Below are 6,640 nucleotides of genomic sequence, written 5' to 3' on the forward strand. Positions count from 1 at the left end.
ATGTTAACAATTGTAGTCATGGAAAGAGATGGCAATGAAGGTAATTAATTCTCAAGTAGAATTAATATGTGATAAACTTGATATTGATATGCTTGAGGATAGTATGGATAAGATCATTAATACATGCACATTTTTTGAAACTTTTGAGAGGGAATCCAGCCAAGTAGTCGTTAAATATACTCCATATAGGAAGAAGATAGGTGAGGTTATGAATTTTGAATGGACATCAGTAGAGGAGTATAATAATTAGATGAGAATGTACTTAAATGAAGAATAAGGTAGAAATAAACAGTTTGCTACTTACTATTAGGAATAACAACTTGGTTCCCAGTTTTGGCATCTTGCAGCGATTATTACCTCAGAAAGTGAATCCAAAGCATCATGAGCCAACACCAGCATCATATTCAAAAGTTTCTAAGAAGGTCAAGCATGAAGAATGTTTTAAGAGTCAGTTAGGATATTTCTCTACTAAGGAATATTGTTGTAACAAGAATCACAAGCGATCCAATTAGCTTGTGAAATGTGTTTTCTCAGGCCTGAAGCTTGTTGGCTCCCTTGTTTTATAAAAGGGAATTCAGGGCCATGTTGAAGGGTCTTTTTCTAGTTTCTAGAATTTTTGGTTCCAGACGAGTCCTAGTAGAGAGTCATAGGTGAAGTTGAGAACAATTTGTTAAGTCTGATACAGAGAAAATAGATAGAAAGTTTAGTGTCAAATTCTGTGAAGTTGTTGAATCTTTGGAATGTATACTATTTTTGGTAGAGCTAGTAATTGAATTTAAAGGGATAAAATAAATCAAGGGTTTCTTTTCATTCAACTCACTATTGTGGTGTGCGTAATTTATATTTCATGTTTTAATCTAACAAAGTAATTAAAACGATTGAATAGAATTACAGATTGATAGAACTTGTGTAGGGATTCTGATAAGAAGTTTTAGGTTTGGTAGATCTATTTATCTCTAATGTACAATTCTGTCATATTTTGAATGAAATAAATCAAGGGTTTCTTTTCATTCAACTCACTGTTGTGGTGTGTGTAATTTATATTTCATGTTCTAATCTAACAAAGTAATTAAAATGATTGAATAGAATTACAGATTGATAGAACTTGTGCAGGGATTCTGATAAGAAGTTTTAGGTTTGGTTACAAATGAGATTTATTATAAGGCAATAATATCTTAGATCTATACACTAGGGTAATGTTCTATCATATATCAATATGCACTCTATGAATCCAATCTCCCAATGGGATAAGGCACTGATCTAGGTGAAATATCGCTCTTGCTATCAGTATTTTGTCTGATTCATATTTTGCTTGACATTTCTTGATAAATAACAAATATATTTTCATTTTTATGTATGTTTGTTGTCATCTCATGCTCCAATTGGTTGAGGATCACTGTAGAATTAACCATTCTTGCAACATTATCCCTTTATGTTGAGCCTTTTATATGAGATTATCTTCTTTGTTGTAGTGTTATTTGCAATTGTGGTGCAGAGCTTCTAAATTCACCGAGGGATCACCCTCCTAGGTTTTGCAAAGCCCAAAGTGTAGAAGAATTTGTCAGGATCCTTGTCAGCTGGTCCAAGTCTTGGAGATTATTGACTATTGGAGTTGGCTCATCCATATATAATTGAATAATAAACTTGGTTGCTATATCAAATAGCGTAAATATTGTTTGGAAACCAATAGTATATACACTATACTAAAAAAATAAATATGAATAACCTCAACACTATATATTCAAGAGTGAATGTAAAAATTTCTTACAAACCCTTTAACTATTATAGATTATATAAACAAATACAAATTCAGATTTAAACAAATAAAACCATAATACCAAATTTATGTGGAAAAACTCTTTTGGGAGAAAAATACATACTCCAAAAGCTAAGGTTCAATTTTATTATCAATGACAATAAATATTTGTAATACATTGCATAGAGCCAATCCTCTTTAAGAGTAGCTACAACAACAGATAATTCTATAGCAATTTTGATAACGTAGCAGAATATTACAAAATAATCAACCCATCTCATAAAATCAACTAAAGCTTAAACATATGTATAGTTCATTATAAAGAGGTAGGAACTCATGGATTCCAAAACCACCTTCAGTTCCCAAGAGGCAGGTTGTATCATAAACAACATCTTGCTAATCCCATGACGCATTGCACATAGCAACTTCGAAAGAAACATCTATCTCATCCATAACAGTCACCTTGCCAAATATATTGTAAGTACAAAATAAAAATTACCATGACCAAGAATAGGCACCTTCCTCACCTCACAACATTTGTAAGTGAACTCCACCATAAATACTAGTTTTCAAAAAATAAATCTCTATGACTCTCCCACCAAACTAGCAACTGTCATAGGCATAATGGAATTTTGTCATAGTCCTAACATAGAAACCTATGACACTAGTCCCCTAAACTTTAGAACTTCCAAAGTGGGTATAAAATAAATAATAATTAAATAAACATGTTTCAAGTTTAAGGTTGAGACACCTTAATCCCAACATTCTACCACTTGTCGAAGACCTATCAAGAGTTAGAACTCTATCATTTTCTCAAGGCTTCAAGGTCCATAGAACCCACACACCATCTAAACTTCTTTGTGCTTCATTAGTGAATCTACAACATTTTCCAAAGTATCAACAATTTCATCTTCCCCTTTTGATCTTCCACCATATCACAAACAAAGTGAAACTTGTTGGAAGAATGTTGCAAATATGTGCTTGAGAGATATTTGAGAGATGTGTTGTCATTGATGTCAACATATTTATTTGTTTGAGATAGTGATGTAGTGAAGTTTAGTGAGTTAGTTTGTTTGGCGTAGTAAGTATGATGAAGATTAGAGTTTGTAGATTAAAGGGTTTATAGAGGATTGTTTGTAGTTGATTCAGTTCAACTTTCAAAGGTCCGCATGGAGATTTGATTAAGTTATGAGTATCTGTGTTGTGGCTGGTTTTTCAGTTTTTCAGTGGTGATAGAGTGACAATATTTTGATCTACATTGCTCTGCATTCTAATATCTTATTTTACGGATTTGGAGGTATGTTTGGGATGTTGGTGTGTGTCCTCAATTTGAGTGGTTTGTGGTTTGGAGGTCTGCAAGTGATTTTTCAAGGTTGACATTCATTGCAACTAGTGTTCCTGAGGTTCAATATGAAGATGTTGGCGATTCTAGTAATTTGTGTTGGTGTGGATGTTGCTATGGAAATTCATGATGCTTGTGGATGTCTTTGGATCATGTGCCTTTTGTGTTGGTGGTCCACATTGATCATTGAGCTTGTAATTGATGTTTTTTCTTTGATACATTGGTGTTATTCATGTTCTTGGCCGACTTCATGTTTGTAATGTGTTGCAGATGGCCGAGGCGTAATTCTTGGAGGTGTAATGTGTTCAAGGTGGAAGATTTGGGTCTGTACTATGTCTTGATCAACATTGCTTGGTCTGCATGCAATATTTTATTGAGTGTGGTTGTATTTTTGTAAGTAGGTGGTGAGTGTTGAGCTGACATTGATGATTTCTCCAAGGTTGATGTCATGTATAAATAACTATAATAATTTTGTATTCTAGTGGTGATGTGAGGATGTGTGTGAGTGTGTATGTGTGTTGAATGTATACATCTTTTGAAGGCAGATAAGAAGTGTGAAGAAGAAATTTGTTTTGTGCTTAAATGGAATTGAACCAATAAGCAAGGAGATGTTATTTCTTAGTTCAAAATTTTTAGAAGTGATCTGTGATTGTTTGTATAGGTAGTAAGCCTTTCTTGGGCAGTAAGCCTTTTTATTTTGAGTAGTGAGATCTAGGCAATGAGCCTAAATGCATGCACATTACCCATTGTAATACTTCTAACATAGTATACATGTATTGTGGGTGTATCCTCACCATGGTTTTCCCCTAACAAGGTTTTCCACGTACAAAAATCTTAGTGTTATGTGTGTTTATGATGTCTTGCTGATTTATGATTTTATGTTTAATTATCAGATGTGAGAATGAGTTCAAGTAGTGTGAGTTTTTGTGAGAACTGATTCACCCCCCTCTTAGTTGTCTATCTTATTTCGATCAATTGGTATTAGAGTAGGTTCCTCTAAAGAAGCTTAATCGCTTGACATGATCCGAGATGATAACTTACAAGAAACATAGTCTAAGATTCGATGGTACCAACTACTCTCTTTGGAAGAATCACATGGAGTGTCATTTGAGATGCATTTGTGAACCTTACTAGGATATTATGAAAAGAAAGTATACCATTCCTGCAACTAGTCCTACAACTCTAGATAGATCAAAAGTGTTGAATACAATATTAGGGCTAAGGAAGAATTTATTGAGTGCTTTGACTGACTTTGAGATGACAAATGTTATGGAATTACAGATTGCTCATGAGATCTGGAAGAAGTTAGAAACCTTGTATGAAGGTGACAGTTATGTGAAGATTGCTAAGTTGCAGAGCCTAAAGGGAAAATATGAGATGTTGAGGATGAGTGAAGATGAGAACATCACTTCTTACATGTAAAAGGTGAATGAACTTGTGTTCAATATCAGATGTGCCAGTGGGAAGTTGGAAGAATAAGAGATTGTTGCTAAGGTGCGTAGATCTTTACCTGCATCCTACAAGCATAAAGTTGTTGCTATTGGGGAGATCAGAACTATGATAGAGGTAATTGGGGACATGTTGATTTTCAAGCCTTTAGCCGTTAAGATGAGTGATTTTGGTGATTCTCTTTTTAAGGTAGAATCTACATTCAAGGCCACTATTTTCAGAAAGGATAAGCATATATATGATCTGAGAGAATGTTCTTCAAGGGGGGTATCTAGATATGAGGAGAGGAAGCAAAATGAAAATGAAGAGTGAGAGCTTGAGAATCTTGAAGCCCTTTTTGTTAAGATATTACCCAAAGGAGTTGGTAAGTATGAAGGAAAATTGCCTCTTAAATGTTTTTCTTGTAATAAGATAGATCATTTTGCCTCAAGGTGTCCGAAAAGAGTTCCTAAGTCAAAACCTAACAAACCTAGATTTCAGAAGAGATGTTATAATTTTGTTGATGAAGGTGTGATAGATGATGAATCTGATGAAGGAGGTACAAGTAATAATGAATGGGTGTTTATTGTTATCAAGAAAGATGATCCAATGCCCACTAGCTCTGCTAGCTACATGAATGTGGAAAGAGCTTTGGCTACATAAGTTGAAGAGAAAGATGAATGGGTGATTGACAGTCGATGCTCTCACCATATGACAAGTGATAAGAGTAAGTTTGTGAGTTTGGAAAATTATGAAGGTGGCATTGTGAAGTTTGGTGATGATAAAGCTGGTATAATCCACTACAGATGATCCGTTTCTCTTGATGGTAAGCACAAGACTAATGATGTCTTGTACGTAGAAGGTCTAAACCATAATCTCTTGAGTGTTGGATAGATGGTTGACAAGGGATATGATCTTCAATTCAAGAATGACAAGTGTATAATCTTGGGTAGTTCTGGAATTGAGATAACATCAGGTAAAAACATTAAAGGTAATATCTTTCATTTAAATAGTGCTAGTAAAAGATGTTGGCATTAGATTGTCATTGATGTCAATAGTTGAGAAGACGCAACAGATGTGTGTCCTAGAATGATGATGTAGTGGACAAAGATGTAGAGATAATAAGTGCTACAGAATATATGTGCAGATTGAAGAAGAATGGGCAGAAGAATAACTTCACAACCATTGGACTAAGATGTAGAGACACACAAAGAGAAGATTGGATCGAAATGAAAAGGTATGTAGGGAAATGATTTGGTTAAGTACAATGATGCAAGATGATGAGGTCTCAAAGGAAGATCATATTAGTTGATATGACGTTGCACTAGGTTAGAAGAGCTATGCAGGTTGAATGTACATGCATGGAGGTTGCATGGAGTTAATGGCCTCAAATAAGATAGAGAGGATAATGGAGTTTTCTATTGGACCTATAGGTGGTTAGAGGACCAAGACCATAGAGATATGATGCCATGGAGAAAATAGGATTGACCAAGAGTATAAGTGTTGATGCAACATCATATAACACATCGTGTTAGTCCCACAAGGAGATATAAAAGGAAATCATGGGATGTACTATTGGGACTGGAAATTGAACGAAGAAGTCATCAGCCATTGAGTTGGTAAGGGATTGTGTAATCTAGTCTGACTTAAAAAAAGTATAGTTGTAGTTGTGTATAACACATCATGTTAGTCGCATGCAATTACAGGGAGTATCAATTGTAGTTGTATACAACACGTCATGTTAGTTACACAAATGTAATAGGCAAAATGCATAACACATAGTTTATTGATATTACTATCTCATAGTCAACTTGCTAAATTGACCAAAGGGCTATTGTGAAACTGTGTTGGTGAAGTGCATAACATGATGGTTATGCGACAAGGTATGCGAATAACATGATGGATATACTACCCCACCATCTAGCCACAATGAAGACCTCAGACAAAATACTCTGTGGGCTAGTCTCCAAATTGTGATAGGGAAGTCAATAACACGATGGGTTAGTCACCCTGCCATCCCATAGCAAGATGGACTGACAACAAAATTCCCTAAGGGGTAATGGAAAACTATGACAGGGATGTCAATAAAATGATGGCTATGCACCTCCCACTAT

This window comes from Cryptomeria japonica, chromosome 2, assembly GCF_030272615.1.
Source record: "Cryptomeria japonica chromosome 2, Sugi_1.0, whole genome shotgun sequence".
NCBI classification, from domain to species: domain Eukaryota; kingdom Viridiplantae; phylum Streptophyta; class Pinopsida; order Cupressales; family Cupressaceae; genus Cryptomeria; species Cryptomeria japonica.